At 36.0% G+C, this 25,747-nt stretch overlaps 1 protein-coding gene and 1 long non-coding RNA gene across 3 annotated transcripts in view; one reads left to right on the forward strand and one right to left on the reverse strand.

Moving 5' to 3' along the window:
* Positions 1-24,524, reverse strand: part of LOC105830119 (homeotic protein antennapedia) — a 48,245-nt gene extending 23,721 nt beyond the window's left edge. The window contains exon 1 of one of the 2 annotated variants that reach the window (XM_012669282.3): positions 22,342-24,524. The gene's annotated coding sequence lies outside the window, so the exon portion shown is untranslated. Of the gene's footprint in view, positions 1-11,933; positions 12,669-22,341 lie in introns of those variants that run through there. The other variant, XM_036284837.1, reaches the window with a different exon arrangement.
* LOC105830115 lies at positions 12,808-16,141 on the forward strand. Its single transcript, XR_003625612.2, has 3 exons — positions 12,808-14,680; positions 15,121-15,289; positions 15,359-16,141. It is a non-coding gene; the product is annotated as an uncharacterized LOC105830115 (long non-coding RNA).
* Positions 24,525-25,747: the final 1,223 nt, after the last annotated feature.

A 25,747-nucleotide genomic window follows, 5' to 3' on the forward strand; every position in this document is an offset into this window, starting at 1 on the left:
CATTCTGAAAACACATATTTATCACATTTTCAACGATCAAAAGATTGTATTCATGTAACCACTGATAAGAAGAATACATTCAAGTACGAACAAAAGCGAAACTATTTCAATGGTAACATGATATGTGAAAATTAAAAGTGCCTTCTGTAAACACTAAGTAATTTTGATTATTTTAAAGCGCATTTACTAATATAAAGTATATATCTAAACCGAATAAAGTTCATTTAATTTGTTTTTTTTTAACTTATTAAGAAAGATGTTAAAAACTAACAAGTAACACTACCCAAGTGCCACTCACCGATTTTGATATGCTTAGAATATGTTGTAGTCTAGGTCAAAATAAAAGGGAACATATTTTTTTATACGTGTCCATACGGCCGTTAAAGTGGTGAAAACCCTGTTGAAGAAAAATCGGTTTTTATTTTTCTAAGCAAATATCGTCGAAACAGTAGGAGATATAAAAAAAATTTCAAACAAAAATGTTGGTTTCTAATGTACTTTAAAACTATGCAATCAAATTTTTCGAAATTTTATGTTTTTTAAAATCTTTCTCTCCCCTCTCAATTTTTGAAAATTAAATAAATTTGTTTATAGCAAAAATTATAGTATATTTAACAACAAATTTAATCATATATGATAAAGTAGTTTTAAAGTACATTAGAAACCATAAAAATTTTGTTTGAAATTGTTTTTATATCTCCCTTAGAAAGATAAAAACCGATTTTTCTTCAAGAGGGTTTTCACCATTTCAACGGCCGTATGGACACGTATAAAAAAATAGGCGTCTCTTATTTTGACCTAGACTACACTATTCTAAGCATGTCAAAATCGATGAGTGGCATTTGGGTAGTGTTACTTGTAAGTAAAAGATAAATAAATATGATAAAGGTTTTACTTATTAATCACTAAAACAAAATATATCTTCCATGTAGAATTTATAAATAAACAAAAAATATTTTAATTCTGATAGTTGGCCTTACTTACATACTTATTTTTATAAACAAAAAATATAAAATAAAAATAAAAAAACTAAACATTATCTCCTAAATCAGTTTTAAAATAAAGAATAATCACGAATACTCTTTGGCTTTATTCTAATATCACATTAATCTTTAATTTAATCTTTAATTTTTGGAAATTTCTAGTCATTTAAGTGTATATAATTTTAGCTTCTCAAAAATTAGCACCATGAAAATCGTTATTCTCTTATGTAAATATCATTCATAAATCAAAATTAATAAAATCTGATTTTCAATATTATACTTATAAATATATTAATTAGTGTGGTTTATGCACTATTTGTCAATACTTTTCTCTTAATTAGAATCACTGAAAAGCAGTAAGAGTAAAGTCATTGAACAGAGATATAAACAAAGCACTGTAAATTTGTGAAAAATACGCTAATTCTAATTCAGAGAGTAACTAACAAATAACAATAATTATAACAGTAGTCACGTAAGTGAATCTTACTTGATGAGTGTGTCGTATCTAAAATAATATAACGTAATAGTTAAAAAAATTGACATATAAAAGTTTGTACAATTAAGAAGTTGAATCAAATTGCCATAATATTTACACTTATATTTATATAATTCTGTGAAATTTCTACTCATACACTTACTATCGTCATATAAATTTTTAATAGAAAATTATCTCCGTGTATTTTAAACGTAAAGCGTGTTTTTAAATAATAAATTTAAAAGTAGGTTTTAATACTGGATTTTATTCGTAGGTACCTTATGTGATGCACATATAGATCGCTTTAAAGACATTTTAACGTTTAAAATTCATTTACATTAATCGCGCACTGTTTGATGTATAATATGACATACACATGTACTGCAATATTCTGCAGTATAAATATATTCATTCTGTTGAATATTTAATTTCCATATAAGTATGTTAACTCATGTAATGTTGTATTAATTATGTCCATATTGCAAATTTACACGTATATATACACGTGAAGACGAACACAAACGAGTAATTTAAGAATGCAAGAGGCGATGTGATAAACGAGCTTCGATAACTTGGTTTCCGTATTTAACATACAGTGCTGTTTTAATTACGTGGAATTTATTAACCTATTAAAAGCAATTAGCAGTATGTAATTTAAGAGATCAGAATCATGTTCACTGAGTAATTGCAAATGTTTGTAAATTTTATACATATATAAAGTTATATAAATATTGGGTAAGTTATTCATAGATACTTACACAATTACAATTATTAAAATTTTAACTAAATTTAATTTATTTGTTAATAAATAATCGGTTAACTAATCGTTTAACAGACGTTTCGCGTAAAACTTTCAATAGACATTATACACTGAGAGAAAAGTGTTTAGTATTTGCAACTACAATTGCATAGTAAAATAATTATAGTTGCAAATATCATTTTTATAGTTATTATTGTGTATAATGTTAGTGTAAATAACCATATATGTATAGTTGTGCCAAACAGAGAAAAAAAATTTACTATAAATTATAATAATTTCTACCATACATATTCTACTATACAAATATTCTACCATACATAAATAACAATTATGGCACATTTAACCATACATATGGTTGTATAAACAAATGCTATAGTTATTGTAACAATAATATAGTGTTTAGTTAATTATAATTTATACTGTTAATTTAACTATAAAAATATTGTTACGACCAAAAATAACTATAAATTATAGTTAAATTATGGTAAATGCAACTATTTTTTTCTCTCAGTGTAGCTTTAAAAGTTACTATCTTCTGATTGAATTTAATATTTCCTTTATAAAGTTATTTACTACAATTTACCGAAAGAGTCATTAAAAAACTTGGAAAAATCTATGATCTCTAATTAGTATCAAATTTATTAATTTATTAAAAACAATTAGTAGCATATAATAGAAAAAATCAGAATCATATTCATTGAATAATTGTAAATGCTTGTAAATTGTAAAAAAGAAAATATACAAATATACGATAAATTAATATACAAATATTAGATAAATTCTTTATAAATAGACATACAATTATAATTATTACAATTTAAACTATCATATCAGCCATATTAAATAATTAATTTATAACAAAAATACCCGCTTATCTTTATGTGTTGTATCTTTATCCATTAATTATTATTGTGACAAGAAACATTATAAAGAGCAATAAATCATAACACTGATAAATACTGGAATTCTATTAAAAAGCACTTTCGCAATTTCTTTCCCCGTGGAACACTAAACACCTTCTACGGTGTTCTACTAGTCTCGGAGGATTCCAATTCATCTAATTTTTGCCAATAGGTGTCATAAATTCCAGGAGCATCCCGTTAGACAATTTCGCATACTTTCACTTTTTGTGGCATTGAAACATTCTTTGACTGTTTACTAGAATCCGATAAAAGTTGAGATTCAACTTTCTCTTTTAGACCAAAGTCTGAAAGGGACAATGGTCAATTGTTACGTAAAATTGATGCGCTAAAGGTGGACGAAAAAGTTTCTACTTTCGAGATTATTTCCGTTATGCAAGGTAGAATCTCTAGTGATGTCGCTGCTTTGAACGTAAATGCGTCAAAAGATCACGTATAGTTTCAGACCAGCAAAAGTTAAATGCTCCCGAGATCTTACGACACGCTTCTTAGTATAAAGTAAAAATAAGATTGTTAACGATTGTTAACATATGATAACGAATGGGAACAGATTGTTACTGATACACTACATAAGAAGTGTCATCATAAGCCTACAAATGTTCCCGATTTGAGGTGCGTTGAGTCAGAAGAAGGTTAATCACTCCAGATTTCACTTAATTAACGGTAGATTTAACGCAGGTTGCATTATCTCGCAACCAGATGCTATCATAAGGTGGTAAAAGTTCCTTAAAAGAACTTCGTAAAAGTTTCGCCGGGCGAAATGTAGATAATCATATGTCCATATGACGGAACTAAATTAAATTTTTAAGTGAACCGTTTTGCGCAATGTAACATAAAAGATATTTAGTCTAATAATAATATAAATTAATTTTGCACATACAAAAATACAATTTTATTGCAATGTCTGAAAAATTAAATGCACAGCTCAAAAACAATTTTATATTGAATTATCATAATAATTACGTAAATAACTTGAACATGCAATATGGCTGCAAAAAGTTTTGACATTCTAACAACCAGCTTAAGCGTCCAATAGAAGGTATATGTACCCAATATGGCCATGTACCCAATTTAGCTCATCCCCCATTTTTAAATAGTTACACAGATTGATTTCACAGATAACGCTAATATATCGCTTAGGAAGTCGGTGTGTGATGTATTTATGATAGTTAACTCAATATCTCCTTTCTACAGCTTATAATCACAATTTATTCAAATTGTGTTCTTCGGAATCTAAAATTTTAAAGGTAAGTTGTGTAACTATCATGTAACAATTATAAATATCCACAATTCATATTATTGTAGCTCTTTATTTAGGCTTTTCAACATTGTATTTATTTTATGTTTTTTTTTAAACATCTTGTTTATAATTAAAGAAAGAAAGCTCTTTGTATTGTAATACCATTATTTAAGAACCATTAGTTAAGATTCTGTTTTTTTATTTTAATGTTATTTTAATTTTTTATTAATATTTCTTGTCTTTCTCTAGTTAGTTGAAGCTTTTTGACAGGTAAAAGATAAGATAACGCCCCTTGTTGTAAATAAACACAGTTTTATTATTTAATGAATAGCTGCACGTGTAATTTTTTCTATTATGTTAACAAGTGCTTAATTAAACATGTTGATTCTGTTATTACGCATTTTTTCAAAAATATTTACGAAAAATAGAAAAATACATAGCTGGGCCACATTGGGTATATACACTGAGAGAAAAATATCGAAGTTTTGAGAACCAAATGTTTATTATAACGTCTTCTTCGATATTTATTTGTTATAAAAAAATTTATTTATAAAAACAAAATATATATTTATAGGAAATACGTCTCATTTTTCTTCTTAATTGGCTTATTTTTTAGGAATAACATTTTTGGAGTAAAATATATAATACTTCTCATTAAAAAATTTTAATTATTTTTCTCTAATCAATGGTTTATTTAAATAGGACGAATTAAATGTTTTATTTCTAGAAAATAAATTATTTATTTTTACGCACACTGGATGTTCTCTTTAAATAAGATATATTTACAGAAATATACAATATTTCAGAGGTATATGTCACAGAATATTTTACCAAAATGTATATTTTGTTTTTACAAATAAATTTTTTTATAACAAATAAATATTAAAGAAAACGTAACAAGAAATATTTGATTCTCAATACATTGACATTTTTCTCTCAGTGTATGTAATCAACATGACCTAAGTGCTATCTTTTTTGAAAATCTTTACTATACTTATACTATAAATAATTCATATATTTCTTTTAGTTTCAGAAATGTTTCCTATTTCAAATCTGACCCTTATTTTTCAATTTCGTATTCATCAAAAATTTGAAAAATCTCCAAAGCTTAGGGAGGGCATATTGGTACATGTACCTTAATTATTTTAATCCAACATAATTATTTTTATATCTATATTTCAACAAAACTTTTCGTTCCGTATGTATAATAAATTTATTTTAAAGTTATTGTGCAGTATAATTTTAATATTAAGTTGTTTAAATAATATGTAAATTTTTTAAACATTTTAATTGATCTTCTAAAAAAAACTAAGAAAGTCTATATCTTTAATTTAAAAGATTAAATATTTTTGCTCGAAATTCAATATAACAATTCAATACATTTTTAGTTATTTTAGAAGAACTAACAAATAAATTGTAATATATAAAAATATATGTATAATAAATACTTCTTTAATATCATAAAACAATGTCTTGTGATCGACCGTTACACAATTTATTGAATAATATAAACTATTTTTTTCCACTTATTACTAACCATCATACTTTCTCTTGATTTAAATTAGATAATTAAGATTCATGATAGAAACTAGTTATTTTCCTGGACACCATGGGAAAAGTAGACGCACGGATAATTCATAATTTACGCGTATGTGGGTGAGACGATGAGATGAGAGTTGCACGTGACTACATAACATCAAGGGAATCCTTTGTTATAACACGGTTTTAAAGTTTGTGCATTATACGATATCAAAAGATAAAATAAAGATTTTTTGTAAAAATATGCAGCCATAGAACGGTTTAATGATTCTCAAAATTTAACTGTACTTATGAACTGTTACCTTTAACATAAATTATCCTATCGAGATAAAACAGAAAAGCGTATATGCACATACATACACATATACATACAAACTAGGTGTGTCTTTATGCACAATAGCGACAGCAAACTCGAAATTACGAAGCCGAGCCTTTATTTCGTCGCAAGCGCGAGGGGGTATCTATAAGGCTGCCGAGACACGGCGGAGAGTACAAAGTTTTGACGTCACCCTATAAATCAACCAACACACTCGTTCAAGACGTTGCGCGAACACATCCTGGGTTGAAGTTTTGTTCACCGTATGTCTCCTCTGCTCTCAACACAGACAACTTGTACGTGGCACGTCAGAAATTTCGGCAATGCTTTGTACATCCTTAAAATCCCATTCACACCAAAAACTATTAGAGCATCGTTTAAAGAGCCTATTGTGAAATGACTAGTAATTATTGAGGAATTATAATCAGCACATGGAATATCTTACACTAACATAATAATAATCGGATTAAAATATATATTTCGTACAAAGTATTTTTTTATTTTTTGTAGATTATTAAACCGGATTCTTGTTAAAATTTTATATTGAATTTTTAACATATCCAAACGTTAATGCGATTATATTGTTCAAATATCTTGTGTTAAATTGATATTCAAGATTCCTTAGAAATAATTCAATTTATAAAAGAAACAAACAAATAACATAAAAATAATGCATAGTTTTAAAACACAAATTTTATAATAAATGAATAAATTAAATTCGTAAACATATTATACTAAAACTAAATATAAATTTTCCGAAAGAAATATACACTCACAATTTTGTTTGCGTTACATGTAACATGCATTTTTTGTGTTAATTTTTTATATAACATTTGTATTATTTTTTAACATATTTATCTTTGTTAAATTAACAAAAATTTAAGGACTTTTTAGAATGTGCAATATACTTTAAATTTGACACAAATTTTAACTTTGTAATAAAAAGCGAGAAAACAAACATTATAAATTTTAATAAACATTTAGTCAGTTTTCCTCTCGCAATAAGTTGAGGCAAATTGACAATTTCTTGGGATAATTTATAATACTGTTAGAGATTTGAGGAAAACGTTGATTTAAGATGACATGCTTAGATATGCGAACTTAGAGCACGACATGATGAGTGTAGAAATAAACTGTGGCACGTATACAGCTAGAACGTCGGAATGTCAAAATAAACAGCAGCATGGGAGTTGACCGTGTCTACTGAAAAATTTTGGCATCGTCGACCACGGCACCCGACGCTGTCGGCACAACTTTGAAATTATCTCGGGGTAATTTATATTACGGCTGCGAGCCGAGAAAATACGCGATGTACTTTCGAATTAAAATTGTCGGCGCGACAACGAATCGGAATTAATGAACTTTGAAATGGGAAAAATTAGCTAAAACATGACTTCTATTTAATTCTGGGAGTCATTTTTGAGTCGAAATTCATTAATTTGTCAAATTTATGCTTGCAATATACAAATGAAAAATACATATAAAAAAGTTTCGGAATCTTTAAGTAAAAAAATTATAATAATTACTTTGAAGACATTACTGTACTGAAATAGTAATTTCTCACATAAACTATAAAAAAACACAATAAAGAAAGCAATAAGAAAAATGGAATAAAGATGCAAAACTACTCGATAGAAATTATATTTTTCTGCAAGTCTGTAAAATGTAATACTACAGCTGTTGCATCAGATAAAATGATATTGATAATAATAATTATTACAAACAAAGTGTTTAAACTGTGTTTTCGTATGTATCTACTTTTGTCCTTGTGTGTGTGCATTTTTTTCGCGATAAGCTAAAAATAGCAGTATAAAAATAAATATTATACAATTAGGAAATAAAAAGTCGGCTTTTATCACAAATCTTGATCACACATAGATATCGCGCATCCGCATAGAAAGCATAATCAGTCTGTTTCGGAATTGTGCTGTGAATCTTTATAAGTACATAATTACCGATGATAATAGCCAGCTATTAGTAAGAACTTGGGATTATCATATGTAAAAGATTATAAAACCACCGTGTTTACGTATATTAATGTACTAAGATTCGACTCGAGAATTTTTTTCACTCCATTTTGCACTTCATGAAATCGTAATGTCACGTGTATGTTATTGTTTGTAAATGACTTATATAAATATTAACAATTATTGAAACAGATGTTGTCTCTGTTCGTTTGAAAAAAAAGAGATATAAAAATAGAGATTTGTACGTAATGCTCAATGGATGTCTCACAACTTGTGAGTAAAAACTCGGTACGGCTGTTGGGAGACACTGTTGTAGAGAACGCCTTAAAAGGCGGAAATTGCAGCTGCTCTTACCTCGCACGGTCGATGTCTCGAAAGCAAAAATCAAACGGCAGGCAAAGAAAAAACAAGCAAAGAGGCAGAAAGAGAGAAGAAAGAAGGCACCGGGTAGGGTGACCGTCCTAAGAGGGTGAGATCGAGGATTTGGCCAGAGGTGTAGAGGGGCGGCGGTACGGACATGGTATTGGATGCTATCGGGGATGGGGGTCCGCGGTAGGGGTAGTTTGACAAGTTGACAAGAGCACAAAGGCCGTGGCAGACACCCTCGAGCGAACGGCAAGAAGGGTAGGGGCAAACGCACGGAGAGTGGGCAGGATAGAGCGATGGGTGGTAGGGAGCGTCGCGACGCTCAGCGACGGAGGATTGCCGGATGGCGGGGTGCCTGAAAGCCCGGTAGATCCGACGCCGTGAACAAAGGGTGGCTCACCCCCCTGGAGACCCCGGAGTTTGGGAACGAGATCGCCTATACCGATTTACCCGGAGTCGCGAAGATGCGCGCGCGATATATGTGCACCGTATATGCGTGTGTGGGCGAGAGTTTGGTTCTACTCGGACGATCTGGTAGATACGCCGCGGGCCTAATATCGAAAGTTAAGGGCGAAGCTAAAGCTCGTGCTTAATTAAATCGGAAGACCGTGGGAGATAATCGCTGCTCCCTGAGCGGCAAAGGTCAATATATGTGGTGCCGGGCAATTTGATTTTCGCACGGCAATTGAAAATAAATGGCAATTTAAACTTGCGCAGCCGATCTTACAATCAAATTAATCAAATTATCAATAAATAATATATGAGTTACTTATTGACTGATCAGAATTTTCGGCGGAAATTTCCCTCAAGATTATTTCCAGCTTACAATTAAATGTGTTCATTTATACATGTAATTATTCATATTCGTAAAACATGTAATTTTCGTGACATTTTCAAAACATTTTTTGGGGGAAATTACATGGAGCTTGAAGACTTATCTCACGTATCTCTGACGTGGTTGCATAGAATACCATCCTCGCCTCGAGCTTGAAAAAGAAACGGGAAGCGAAAAGAATACGGTCCGTGCCCGTGAAAGCGCTGACAATTTTTCACAATGGAATGCTGTACGGCGTACCGATAACCGTTCAAAGGGTAATAAATATCTTCGCTAACCACCTTCTATAAGGCAGCCTCCGCAAAAGCGCTCCATTCATACCGCAGTATAACGTTAGCGTGGGCATCGACTCTTCCCGTTTCCGTACCCCCTTCATCATCGCACCTCGGCCCACATTGATACACATATCGACTCCCTTATGGTTTACGAGCCGCCGTTGTGATTTATCGCGCTTGAAAATACCGCACGGCGTCATTAGAAACATCATTCGTATCGCGTAACGTCTATCATTCTGCACCCGAAGTAATTCAATGATCCACGCGTCGCTCCCCGTTCGACCCTTTCGTCCTGCGCATAGTTAATTTGCGTTATTGAGATACGCATTATGCAGTTCTGCAAAAGTTTCGAGGGAAAAGTGAAGTTCAAAACTTGTTGGATTTTGGAAGATGTGTTGTGCTATTTCTAAAAATAGTATAATGTTATTTTTAAATATATAATGTCATATATACAACTTTGCATGTGTTTTGTTTCAATTAAAAATTATTTAAACTAATAAATGCATAGAAGCTTATATATGTGCACGTCGCACTTTAACTATATTTTAAGCATTCATCAGAGCTTTCGAAGTTTGTTTTAATACTTGCTCCTTATTTTTTAAGAAAAAGTTCTCCTAATATTTTTTTTAATTTTTGACTTCTTTAATTTTTTAATAACTCATAATATAACTGCAATATAACTGTATTTTAATCGATAAAGAACCAGTTTTAGATTTGTAGAATTTTAATTTAAAGTGGAAACTATTGTAGCGGTAATAGCAATATTTTTGTATCAAAAGCAACATTAATATGCACATGTTAAAATTATAGAATATACGACAAACGATATATATTACAAAAATAGCAAAAACGAGATGGTACAACCGTTTTAAACCGTATGACATCAACGCGTCCGTCCGTGTAGGATTACCCCTTTTGCTTTCTGCTCTTCTTCACGCTTGTACCAAGCTTCTCTTTTACACTATATGTCGCTAACCTCATACCTGCGCAGCCAGTAAATCAGAAACGCAGCGAAGCGTCTTTCGTTCCCGTCGCGTCGCGGTACCGCGAATCATCCCTCTATACTATACTTGCTATCTAAAAAGGTAGACAGGATAAATATATGGAACTTAATTCAGAAAAGGAAATAACATCCTGACACATTTTACAAACGCAGTAAAAATATAGACTATCTAAACTATATATATATAAATACGAAAGTTCACGTTTTATTCATTTGACATAGATTAGTATTGAGAAACTGTGAATAAAAAAATTTAAAAATCAATTTTTTATTAAAAAAATAAGGAGCAAGTGTAATAAATTAAATTGTATCCGTGACTATGGTTCAAAAAAATTTTAGTATAGAGATATTTTTTTCTAATAAAATAAGACCATCGTGATTTATATATAAAGAAAAAAAATTATCCTATTACCTAATTCCTCGTAATCGTGTATGAACCTTTCTTACTACAATGGAAGATGATTACCTATGATAAGCTTAATCCTTTGTCGGTGACCCTCGTCAAATCGAAGGGTTCGTGGCTCATTAAATATTCGTAGGGTCCTGATACCATATCGAAACGTCCCGTATTGCTGTACGTAATTGTACATCAGTTATAACAAGAACCATTTAGCGAAACTTGACGTTCTTCGATCGATAATTTTTACTTATAACGTATTCGCGACCACCTAGCTTTTATCGTTCGATCGCCATCGTGTTCCCTGATAGAACGACGAGAGGATCGCGTGCGTGACGAAACGAAAAACCGGAAAGCCGGACCCGGTCGACTCGACGAGATGACTCTCTTATCTCTTCAGGTAACCGAGTGACCTGTCATGCCTCTTCCTACCAAGTCTCACCTGTGCGTTCCCCCGCCTCCACTAACTAAATCGGTTACTGGATCCGGGAAGAGTTTAAGATCTTAATCCGTGATAATACGAGGGCATCGTATTTAGTAGGACATTTATTTTCACATTCCACATGTTTCAAATTAACCGTCTAACGTAACTGTGACGGGACGACTATATATCACACGGGTTTTTGGAAAACTCTGAAGGTTAAATAATTGCAAACTAGAGCGTCAAGAGTGGTCCATTAGGCACTACATTGGACTGATCGATAAACTGCTCGCAACAGTCCATCCTTCAATTGTCGAAGAAAGATCGGAGCACAGATTATGAAACGGTCAAGTAGCCGTGGTTTAAGTGGACTTTTGTAGCTATACGCGAGATCTTTCATGAACAATTCTAACACTAGCGCACGAAGCAAACATACCTTTCTCCACATGATCCGTCTCTCCGCATCGAGTTCCCGCGGCTAAGATCGGCGATTCACGCGTTTACGACTTACGCACACCATCGTCTACCGACGCGTACTCCCGCGCGCGCGGCAAGCCTCTTCCCGCGCCAGCTATCAGCTAATTAACATTACTGGCGGCACAAGTAACAAGCAGGCTGGCAATTACGCGCACACCGGACGCGATCGTCGCGGCCGGAGCGTCCTTATCGGTCCCGCCGTTGTCGTTGTCAACCGCGAAAAACCGACAGGCGGCTGCCGGCAGACTGTGCAAACGGTGCCAATTACGTGTACACAGGTGTCAATTTGTCGGTGTCTTTCGTCACGCTTTTCGTATCGCGGCCGGCGAGGATCGAGGAATCTCTGGATGGAGAGGAATCGGCCGGCTGAATTTTGCGCCAGCATTTAGGTGATTCACATCGCGATGCAGCCGCGTGACGACGATAATTAGTCCTAGTGCACACGCTGATATAACGGATAATCAGCGAGCCGACTGTGCGCGGCGTGCTTGCTCCGGAACGGCGTGCTTGCCGACCGAAATCCAGGAAGTGTACGAGCTTCTTAATAAAAACGCTTATCCGCTTTACGATCTTCGCGCGATGCTGATTCAAAGCGAGTAATCGCCGGGGAGCTGAGTGCGATCGATCCAGCGATTCCGTAATTTTCATACGCCGCTAGCTGGATGAAAAGAAGAATATCGTGATCGTCTACGGAATAGTCCAATCCATTTCTCTTTACTCCCGTACGCGGTGCGTAATCGTAAAGTTGTATCTTGGAAAATATGAAATTCCTCGCGCGGTTAGAATTCCCAAGTACTTGAATGTAGATCGTGGCTCGCGATCCGTGACACGTGCGTAAATCTTAAAGCACATCAGTTCCACTGTATTCAACGCGTCGTATACGCGTGGAACACGTTTTGACTTCACATTTGCATGTATACTGTTCAAATTTGGCGCGCGTTCTCTTTCTTCGCTTCTCTTCTCACACGAAGAGGCACTGTTCGCGTTGCGTGATTACAGAGTCAACGGTGGATCTCTCGTACACGTGTGTTACGCGTGAAAAGGAAAAAAAGAGACCATTGACGTAATCTGATTGCACTAGTTTTCGTTTCGACGACGACGACGAACGACTGCGATTCCCCGACGAACTTTTACTTCGCGTTAACACGCGAGGACTTTTTCGCGTTCTCGATCGCGGCGACAGATGACAGCGAAATGCACGTCTCGAGTGTGTCGCTTACGCGCGATACGGCCCGCCACGAGTCGACGTGTGTCAGGGCCTTCGACTCCGCAGGAGCACAGACGGAAACGAAAGACTACACAACATGACTAACGCGGCAGTTCGAGAAGCGAACAGCAGACGTGAACTATGCGTGTGCGTGTTCACGTGCACGCGTGCCGGGGAGAGGGGAGATGAGAATGGAGGAACCGACAGAGAAGGCGAGATAGAGAGAGAGAGAGAGAGAGAGAGAGAGAGAGAGAGAGAGAGAAAAGAGGGACAGAACGGCGACGGAACGCCTGGATATCCACCACGCGTTAACCAATTCCGCGAGCATCGCGCGTGCGTGTGCGCGCGTGTACGGGCGGACGTGAATGTGTGCAGAGAAGCGTATCCTCCCGTCGAGCGTGGAACGGACGAAAGCGTCGAGCTGTCAGCGCACCCCACCCCGAAAGCCCCTTTGAAACCAACCCCACCCATCGTGACGAAACCCCCGCCTTCCCTCTCCGTGTCGCAGGCTCTTTCCCTTGACTAGTCGTTTCTCCATCCCTCTTCGGACGATCCCCCCTAACCGTGACAACATCGTGGAACTGTGTGTGCCTTGCACGAAAGCGAAAGTAACACGAGCTCGTATCGACGCGGATAGAAATTACCTCAAGGAATATCGCTATAAATGAAATCCGATTCATAAGCTGTATTTTCGTATTGGAATTGGACGCTTATCTTAATTTTCGCGCGATATGAAATAGAAAACGAGAGAGAGAGAGAGAGAGAGAGAGAGAGAGAGAGAGAGAGAGAGAGAGAGAGAGAGAAAGAGAGAGAGAGATAATGAGGAGAATGGAAATAAAAGGGATAAGAAGAAATATCGGGGAGAAATACGAAAATACGAGAAGTACGTACGAATGTCAGAAAAGCAACTTGGTCCCTTTCGTTTCCACCGACGCGAACGAATCATAATTCTTATTCACCACCGGCTCGAAATCGTCCCCTCTGCGGTACTTTGTCCGGTCTTCTACTTCGGCTTCAGTTTTGCCCATTTCCTTTCCGACCCATTCCCCGCCCCTTCCCCCTTTCGCAACGAAGCGTAAAGACAGATCGGAACAACCGCAGTAACAAGAAGATCTAGCAAAATTGTTGCTTTTCAATTGTCGCATTAAAATCAAATTTTGCAAAAGGAGTCAAGTTTGTTAAATCATTAAATAAAAAATATTACATTTCCCAAAATATTTAAATGCTCTTCGTGTCCTTTTGGTTTCATTTTCCCTGCTATCGACGCGTGACCAAGTCTCGGCTTCTTGAAATGTAAGAATGTCAGCCGGCGGTCGAAGGGCCGGCTCTATAATAGCTTAGGAACAGGTATCGTGATGAAACGCGCGCGTGTGTGCGTGTGCCCGTGAATGAAGGAGTGTATCTACGGCTAACACGTTCGAAAATCCGAGGGTTTATCATTGACGGCCAACGAACAGTCCGCCATTGTCCACGGCTGACATCCAGAGGCTGACATTTTGGTGAGCGAGGAACGAAGAATGTGACTTTACTAACATGGCCGTCACTTTTGACCTTATGTGCGAAACGTCTAGACTTTAAAATCGAACAATTTATCTCTCATATTAATACCAATCAATTGTAATTATAATCTTAACGAATTGCAATTTTTCACACTAAAAAGGATATGTACTCGTAAAAAAGATAATAAATTTAATTAAATTGTACATAACAAAGAAAAATATAAAAATATCCAGAAATTCGATCTGTTAAGGTTACTTTCTATATATTTCTTAATGTAATTTTATACGAATATAATTATGCAAATAACGTCAAGATAAGCGTTCAGCTAACTCAACTACGTTAAAGATATTTATCATTTTAATGCAACAAAATGTGAAGTACCGATTTTGTTTCATAATTTGTAACATTTATTAATAGAAATCTTTCGTATCGTTCCCAGATTTGTCCGAGATCCTACGAGAGTGGAAATTTTTTTCGAAGAAAATGGAGTTGGCCTGCGTCCGAGCGGCGAAGTGATGACTTTATCCAATCGACTCCATTTCTCATCCGCATTCGTTCTCTACCCGCAGGCTGACCCGCAGTCCCAACCAGGGAAGAGAAGGAACCGGGTGAGGGAGAGAAGCGCCCATGACTTATGATCGCCATTACGGTACCGATAATTATATGCTGTTCCGTAGCCGCTCCCTCCTGTACGTTGCACGAGAGGAACGAGAGGTACCGTAGATGATATCCTGCCTGCCGACGAACTTCGAACAGCCGACCTCTAACGTAACCGCACGCACATCAACCATACGTTCCTTCTGACTCGTTGATCGACCCGATCGATACCTGTTCCGGTATTTCAGAAGAGTTGGAAAATAATTGCCCCTTGATCGAGGGTCGATCGTTAATGTGTGCAATCTTTTTGTACCGCACGTTGGTGAGTCTCTATAGAAAGTGTTTTATATATTTTACCATCGATTTTGTTAACGATAATTAATATCAATAATTAAACAATTGTAGAAGATTTAATCCCGTTTTTGTGTGTAGATCATAAAAATTTCATGATTATATATTTTAAAAATAAAGTTAATAATAAATTAAAATTGATTTTGATACATTTATGTAATATATCAACACACATATACACATATGCGTTGCAATAAATTAAGAAGAATAATGAAGAGTTTACTAATCTAATAAAATATGCATGGGAAACCGATTGACGAGAAATCTGAGAAATAAATGATTTACAATTACACACGAGCACGTAGAGTAACCGGAAGCACCCTTGTTAGAAATGGTAGTCGTATATATGTCGAAGAAAGGACTTAGTAGTGTATCCTTACGACTCCCCACGGCCCACTTATTACGCTGATTCTCTTACGAGGCACAATCATCTAAAGTATTTTGATCATTACCGTATCAAACTGATTCGATTAATAATAGAACTAAGGATATTCTACAAAGACAAAAATTAATTAAAAAGCACTTTGTTAATAACTTTTGTCTAATTTTTGCAAAAACATAATTAAAAATTATTTAACATTTTTTAATTATCGTTAATAATATTGTACGACGTATATAAGTTTTTACTATATTTTGATAAAAGATCTATTTAAGTTTTTTTAATTATTTATGATTAATCATACACAATATGGATACATTTATAATAATACCACATTTAAAGCGTATTTATAATAATCTTCTATTAGACAAATTAATAAAAGAAAACTGCAAAGATTTTTTGACGCGTCTCGTTAAAGAAACATAATTGCCGAATCATATTTCGGTCGCCAATTGAGATCGCGTAACTTATTGAGACATCGTTGTGTTTAATGCGCCGTTACGTCACGCTTCGTGACTTTTGTAGTAACAAATCGGGACGGCATTGTGTCCGTGCATGAGTTTCCACCATGGTACTACAGCCCACATGCGTGCGAATGCCATTAGCATAACCAACAAGCTCAACACGGCGCCCCGCGCAGGATCCAGACGCGCCAAACACAGAACGTTGTTAGCTACATGTGTAAAGTTTGGGAGGGGAGAAGAGATGCGCGAGGAACGGCAACGAATTCATGAGAACACACCAGGTGTATTCCACCAGTTCTTGATCTTCCGAGAGCCACGTGCTCTGACATATTCTTAACCCGAGAATACTCGCACTTCGCCATATTTCTTCATTTCTCATTTATATTTTTCAATCTGTTGACATTCTCGCCAGTTCTTCTCTTACAATACAAATGTCCTTTAGTACTCCTTTAATACAATCGAGGAGACACTTGTTCTGTTTATATGGTTGATTTACATAATAAGTGTCAAATGATGAGATATTTAATACCATAAATTTCTCGTCAATTTATTCAGTCGATTTGTATATCTTAATCTCTGTGATGCAATAAAATTATGCAACTCAATTTTGTATACACGGAAAAAAATATAACTAATTTTTTTAGAATAGAGCAATGTTGTTGTTTCTGCTATTGCGAAAAAGTTAAACAAATATAATTAAAAAAAAATATTTTCTTTAATTTATTGCAACATACATGTAATACGCATACACATATGTACAAATGCAAAACATGGTTTCGCTTAAAATGATAAGAGCGTTAGTTCTAAAGCAGGGTTGGGAAAGTTACTTTTTAAAAGTAACTCGTTACCGTTACCGTTACTCTTGATAAAAAGTAACTCGTTACTGTTACTCGTTACCGGTCGTAAAAAGTAACGCGTTACCGTTACTTTAAAAATAACGAAAAATCGTTACTTTTCGTTACTTTTTTCTTAATGATAAGACAGATTTATAAAATAGGATACTAAGACGTATAGAATATATAATTGGAAGATATTTATCTTTAAATACTTTTATATATTTTTAGTACATATCTATATTACATATTACATTTTTTATATACTTTGTACACTTTAAACGTTTATTTCGTATACCTATTATACAAATAGCACAAAGAATCCAAAATAATTCTTTTAGTAATTTTTTTTATCACCAATTATGAATTCTTCTTTAGATGCAAAAAGAAATCTTTTTCTAAGATGAATTCTTTTTTTAGATGCAAAAAATTCTTTTTCTCTCCTGTTCTCCAGTCTTCTTGCTTTCTACCAGACGGCAAGTATTTCCACGTTTATGTACCGGCCATATATTTAAAAGTAACGATAAAAGTAATTGCGTTTCGTTACTCGTTACAAAAGAAAATATAACGTCGTTACTTTTTCGTTACTAAAAAAAAAAGTAACGGCGTTACCAAATCGTTACAGAAAAAAAGTAACGGTAACGACGTTACAAGTAACGCGTTACTTCCTAACCCTGTTCTAAAGTTACTTGAAGACAACGTTAAAATCAATGACTTAAAACACGTGCTGCAATTTGCATTTACACTACATATGTGAAAATTACGAGAATATGTGGGTAACTATCAACAAATATATCTTAAATGTTTCCATTGTTCTACGCGACGGGAAATAACAGTAATAACTGAGTTTCGGGAACTAATTGAGTTTCCCTAGAAGAGAAAGATATCACTTTCTGACATAGACAGTTTCTTCATTCTAGACGGTGTTATTATGTAACGGGAGCGCACATCCCCTTTATTGTTTACGAGCGTGAGCTTCTTAAATTCGTGTTATTTTCGTCCGATGTCGCAAGATGAATGGCGTGCGGGTTTTCTGGCAACAACGGCGCATCCGAGAAGAAACTAGAGTAGAGAAATCGAGAAAGGAGATGAAGCGACGGAGCAAGGATATGAGGGGAGACCTTTATCCTCCACTCTCCTTCTCCCCTCTCCTCGACCGAGAAAAAGTTAGGAGTTGTTCCTGAAGAACGTCGTTCGAGACGATGAGCGGCACGTCGCTGCCATTTCGCCCCCCCTTATGTCGCCCTCCTCTTTTGTTCCCACTGTCTTCTCTCTTTTTTTTCCGCGCGTTCCACGCGACGCCTTCGGGGCGCCGTGTCTTGTTATCCGCGTGATATATGGTGCACTAATTGCACTACAGCGAATAGCGACCGAGTTGCGATGAAATCGATCACATAACTATCCGCGCACACTTGCTTACAGCGATTAAAATTTGCTAGAAAATCGCTCCATAAATCGCACTTAATGTGAACGTTTCTAATAATAGACCGACGTGCGCAACCGAAAACTTGATTAGCTTTTTTTTTCTTCGTTCAAATTTATATTCGAGAATTTGTAAAATTAATAAAAATAGGCAAATTTTTTAATTTAAAATGTTGCCTTCTATAAATCGCCGGGAATGTTGACATTCTCCGCCGTTATGGTTTTGGTTTTGCGTCCGGCAACGTGATCCCCTCCCTCTCCCTGTTGGCCCTACTTCCTTAGTCCGTCCGTCGGCATTCGTGATTTATCGCAACGGAAAATAGAAGAAATAACAAGGGATGTCGGCTACGTTATACGCCTCGCTCTCTATCCCAGAATAAAAATGTACTTTGGACTCGCAAATCCGCTATAACTAGACGGTTTTTGAACATAAGAATCAAACATTTGCTTCGGAAAGTTAAAAATATTTTTTAATAAATTAGAAAAATGAGTTTTTTTGCAACTATTTAAATATTTAACCCTTTTATTTCTTTGTAAATTAAAAATTTGGTATTGTAAATTGTAAAAAATAATAAAATATATATATGCATATGTAATAGGTTATAACAAAACCTTTAACACACATTTTATCATTTAATTTAGGTAATTTATGTAATACATTTATTAAGAAATATATATAGTAATATATTTCGCAAAAATCAATTCACTCTATTTTCTTTGTAAAACTTTTAACGTAACGTAAAATAAATTCTATCTTTGATTAAAAGGATAAAAATGTTATTACGCTTTACTTTATGCATTTATAACAATATTTATCAGTATGTAGGTTAATTAACGTTATTTTTTCTCAAAACTCAACATTTTTACTAATCGTTAGTTAATAACGGACAAATTTACAAAATTTGTATTCATATTCTCATCGAACGCAATAGCGCAAAGTACGGAAGTGAAATAAGAAGCGAGGTCAAGGAATAGGTAGAAAGTTTGTCCTCCCGCCGTATTATCTTCATCCTTTGTATTCCTATTTGTATGAGGAAATCGGGAAAATTTTTCGTCATTGTGAACCAAAAAAAGAAAGTGAAAATCTTATGAAAGTATTGTTGATTGCGTCAACGTTGCGAGCTATTCCTTTTCGGTCTTTTCCTTTTTCCCAGCTAACCAAGGCATCCTATATACTATCAAAATTTATGACTTAGGCAGGTATTCATACAGTTCTAAACTTTTTGTTTTCAGCACTTCTTGTCTCTTCTTTTTTCCTTTTGCAATTTATTACTTTTTGTATCCTTTTACGAATCTTACGGATATTTCGCATTGTTTCACGCGCTTCTTTGAAATATTATACACATCTCTTTTTATTCCAATATTAATTGTCCGGTTTTCGTTATTCGACTAGATAATTTATTGCCAGGAAGACAGAAACTTATATTTACATTTTAAGCAACCGATCAACACGTTACACGGAAGTTATCTCAATAGAAGTGGTTCGTCTCATCCGATCGATCGTCGATGTCCCGATATCGAAAGTTAAACCGTGCTTATTAATAACAGACTCATGAGAACGACCACACATGCGGAGTAGTTTGCGTGCTGCGGTAATCAGTATAATGATCAGCGGCCGAATTGACGTATCGCCAGGATAATATATATGACGGCATATGGCGGCAGATGCATTGCGCAGCGTGACGTGCTCTAACGCGTCATTGATAGCCCTCCGCTCCTCTCCTCCCATCCCCTTCCCGCCCCTCCCCTCCTCCTGTCACTCTGCCACCCTCCATCAAATTTTCCTATCACCCCAGACTACTCCCTTCATTTCCTGCCTCGACGTTCCCCCCTGCCTGCCGCTGTACTGGCTGCCTCTTCCTCCTCCCTTCAGTCGCGAACGGAAGGGACGTAATACGAGTGAGGGGGACCACGGCCAACCGCGTCGCTGCTTTTAGGGATAAGAATTCTATCGGCGTCGTACCCCAAGCCTTTTTTTCGACGCCGATGTTTCGGCGCAAAAAAATAATATAATGAAAGAAATGTCGCAATGTCGACAGTTGAAGATAAAGAGACTTGCGTTAACTTCGTATATTATTATTTATGTTTCTTTTTCGTTCCTGGGCCGATTAAAATTAACAAACAGATAAAATGTGCATAACAATAAAATTAAATATTCATGCCAATAAAACAGATATCTCAAATAGTTCTTAATATTTTTAAAATTAATAATTTCTTCATAATTTTGGAAAATTTATTAATAATTTATAAACACTTAAAAAATAAAGAGAGAAGCTAATAAATTGTAACACATCGACATATCATAATAGCATTAAAAAGCTATCGTGGCCTCCTTGGTTAGGCCGATTAAAAGATGAAAGAAAATATCTTGGACTTTTTTTGAGAAATTTCTCACGTACTACGTATTGAAAGTATTTGATCGGCATGTCAATGAAATTTGCTGACGTATCAGAAGAAAAACGAAATTGCAGCGCATTGTAGAATGTCAGGACTAAGTGGTTAAAGGACCACCGGCAACCGGCCTGTTATAAGAAGCTGGATAAATTGCACTTAATATTGGAATCTGTGTTTTTGCATCAACCGCACAAGCCGCCTTGAAATCTACTGTATCATAAATTACAATTAAGAGCGATTAGCAAATTGCCAAACGTTTCAAGCATCCGCGGTGCAGATATATTCCACGCTTCATGCGTGACATGATAAGAGTTTTCGTGGAAAACGTAATTTTACGTCATTAATCTTGTTAAAAACCTAATATTCAACCACTAGTAAACAACCTTGCTTACAAATTGCTTCGGTGCATTTTACTTGACGTAATGTATGAAAATTGGTTGTTACCGATAAGAGTGTTTTCGCCTTAGTGAATATTATATGAAAATTATATCGATAACGGGATATTTTATAATATTGGAGATTTCTATATAATTAAGAAATGTCTCTCTTTCTTATAAACATTCATTATAAAACTATAATTTTAAAATTAGAATCAATCATATACTTATCTATATACACTTAACATCACATGTTCTAAGAAACAAAATATTTTCTCTTTTATCTAATCTAATACAAAATGATTAAGTGAAAAGGAAATGGAGATTTCACGAAAAAACTGTGATAAACATTACTTTGTCGATTGTCAATGTGCGCTTTATCAATAGTTACGCAAATTTTGACGATAAGTGAAAAGTGAATAACGAATTGTGACAGAATCATTAATCAACCGTTGAGTTTTGTAATAAGGCGGTTTATTTTTTACGGACTATGCCATTAATTGAAATATCACTGTTATTTCTCACATGTTTTGCGATTTACCGTAATTTTGTTACTTGCATTTTATAGAAAATTTAGAAACACTTTTTAAGTAAGCATATTTAAATAGTCTTGATTTTAAATTGTTAAGTAACAAAACTATTGTGTCTCAACAGCTAATACCGTATATGTTTCGTAAGTTTTGTGTGACAGAACACAGTTATATAAATTGCACCCTCTATTCATTAAATTTCATTGGAATTCAATTCATGTTTAATAAAATGGTTTCCTATGTTAAAGTATACTATCATTAATATTTAATAACGCTACAAGATAAAGTTGTAGCCAATTGATCATCCGCTCACCTCCGTCGCTTCTTTTTCCGTCGCCTCCGTCGGCGAGGTCGCCTTCTAGTTTCCCCCCTGTTCAAGGGGGTAGTTGTTCTCCCCTGTAGTTTCAGGGCCGTTGCTGCTACGCTAAACTCGACTTCTTCCCCTGCCTCGCTTCTTCCCTGCACCGGGGGCCTTGTCTCCGCCCCGGCGCTGGGCCCCGTCGTGGCTGGTACTTCCCTTCACACACCACCTTCCTGGAAGTCTTTGTCCACGAAGAGCGAACAGATTCGCCAACAGTCACCGAGCCAGGTACGACAGGAAATTGCGTGGGATCAGAAAAATCCAACACCGTCGACGAACCATGTGTCCTTCGAGCAGAGTCACTGTCTATTGGATAGAGTAACCATGTGAGTCCATTCACCATCACCCTTTTCCTCACTTTGCCTTCGCGATACCCTCGCACACAATCCAACAAACTGGAGGAGTCGCACAAAATACTTGGAACGCTTATTGTACTTGGTACTCTGACTTGATTCGAATAATACTGCTTCAAGCGAGTTCTCTCGTGATTATTCAGATTGTCTTAAAAGGATATTGCTAAATCGCAATAGGTTTTTCGCTGATAGAGTTGCTTGCCGATGAATAATGATAAAAAATAAGCGAGCAACTGACTTAGCGCAACATAAGACGGATCAGGTCATTCGAAATTATCCGAATCCGTTTCTCCTTTATTTGGATGAAATTGTTTGGACAAAAGCTTGAATTACCGAGTAGACTTCTTCAAGACATAACGAGAATAATGCTCGCACGAGGTCGATGAACAGCGCACTGTATTTAATGAGCCGTAACTTAACATTGACCTACAAGATTTATGACGCCCAAGAATCTGCAAAACGTAATCTGGAACGCTCCTTTACGAGAACAAGCTACGTTTTCCAAATTAAATCTCCTCGGCCTCTTATTATTGTGTTTAAAGCACAATGCAGAAATCAATGATGAAGTAATATCGATGAAGCGAATCGTCAATAGAAGAGAATGTTTTCCATCTGCTAGGAGCTTCCCACGATATCACACTTTCCTCCCGGTCATTCGATGATTTCGTTAATACGTCGGTTCAGCTTGCGCTAAAGTACAATAATCTTCCTGGAGGCTTCCTCAAGAGAGTACCAAGAAAATAAATATATCGACCCTTCAGGCTCTGTTAACTGGAACTCGATCGTCGTGCCGATTCGGGGTTGGATTGTCTCGCCACTGTAGGTCCTTCGGATTCGTTGTCCTCGCACTTCAAGGCGTACCGCACGTGTGTCGCGTCGCACGAAAGACCGTAATTTCGGGGGATATCATTCGTCACCGAGCGTACCCCGAGCGCAGCATCCCGTCGACGATTGACAGCCCTTACCGGAGCTCGGTGCGTGTCGGCCAGCGTCGGGACGGCTCTCGGCTCGCCGATACCCATGGAAAACCGCGGACGCGGTGCCGCGGTGATGTATATCTTAAGCGAGAGATGCGACGACTCTGATCCGCGAATTCCGCCCGCTCGGTTTCGCAGCCTCCGACCGGCGGGACCGGAGCGCCGCGACGCGAAGCGCCCTGTGCACATGCGTTAAGCTTCACTCCCCCGATACACCCGTATCCCTCTTGGCCTACCTCCTGCTCTCTCGCTTCTCTTGACGCCCCCGTGATCCAGCATCGGTGGTGGTTGTGTACAGCACCGCACGAGAGTCTGTCCCTTCTCCCCTGCGTCCGTCTTCGCGACACGGGGAGGCTCGAGGGGGCACCGCGGGACACTCTCGAGGCGTCTACCTTATATACTGTCACGCCGCGCCGTTTCTCTTTGCGTCAACAAGGACAGCAATCCGCGTCTCATCGGCGTTCCTCCTCGTTCCTTCGTCATGGAATTTTACTTATTGTTAGATAATTTTCATAATAATAATCGGAATTAAATGTTCCATGAGCTCTCAAATGTTTCGACATTTTTTTTCCTTTGAAACGAGTGACAAGTCTGTTCTAAATTGGAACCGCGACGGTAGACTTGAGATAAATTAATGGCGGTAACGATGACAACTAATGTGTATTAAAATTGGGACATAATATATTTCGCCTTCTGTCTTCATATTATAAAGTGATATACGATGGTTGTTTTCGTCAAAGTATTGAATTACGCTTAATCATTTAATTTATTGTAGATGTATTCAGTTGAAGGTGAGCCAACTCAAAGAACCACATCTATCACGAATCTATTTCTTCGTTCAACTAATTTTAATCCCCCAGAAATGCTTAAAATAGCATTGCTGACGTTAACGAAACCGCCGTGCTCGCGCGCATCGCATCCACGTGCCACTCATTCAAGCTTTCATCAACCGCAAGTGTACGCGATTCGAATTGAATGCCGAGCTTTCGAGCCTCGGAACGTGCACGGCCTACAGTGCCGAAGGCCGCGGAGAAAATTGCAGAAAATCCCGAGTCCGTCCCGAGTCCGCTGTAGAAAGCGGCTGACGGATTCGACCGTCAATCTTTCAACGATAGCCGTAATCCTATCAGACATCTACCAGTATCGAATCGCGTAACTCGGATAGAACGCTCGAATACTTCTTCCGAGAGGATAATGCGTCGTAGACGCAGTGGCAGAGAATCATACACCAGTTCGATTATGCTTCCATCTATCAATTAATATTTGTTATCGTCAAAATATGTCGGGTACATTTGTCATTATTAGATATGTAAAATTTCTTTTGCTTTCTAAAATTTTCAAACTGATATTCTGAAAATTAATGTCTATTTTCATTCACGGATCATGAAACCATAAAGGTAGTTCGTTAATAAGAACAAATCCGACTGAAATCTGACGAATCTCATTATTCAATTACGACTTATTACGGAACACAGTAATTGGTGGTGTTACGCGGTCTGAACAGCTATTGCGCGCTGCAATGAAATATACGGAGCATGTTACACGTACACAAACAGTACTACGTTACATTATAAATATTAATTATGGTTTTTGTTTCGTTTCGTGGAAATATCATTTATTATTAGCATATGCTATTTCCAAAGATATTATTACGTAGTTATTAATAAATTTTAAAACTTATACCGTCATCACAATTTATACATGTAATCGTGAGATCAAATCGACTGCTGTTGCAAAAGGAATGTTTCATTGATTTATTGTTTAAAATTTATTATATACAGCTTAAGAACGAATGATGTGTCAATTTTTTTTAATTACATTCCCGAATAAGAATTACGTGTAAGAAAAAAACATAAACCTATGTATGTAACAAAGCGTATTTTCGAAATGCTGAGTTGCTATTGTAAGTTTAACTCACTGCGAGAGATTTAAGGGACACCGAAAGCGCTAAATTTTCGGACAAGTGCGGTAATCGTCTTGCGAATCGCAAGAAATTAACGGGACACTAAGTTGTAGAGAGTGCCGAGA

The sequence above is a fragment of the Monomorium pharaonis genome, chromosome 3, assembly GCF_013373865.1.
Source record: "Monomorium pharaonis isolate MP-MQ-018 chromosome 3, ASM1337386v2, whole genome shotgun sequence".
Lineage (NCBI taxonomy): Eukaryota > Metazoa > Arthropoda > Insecta > Hymenoptera > Formicidae > Monomorium > Monomorium pharaonis.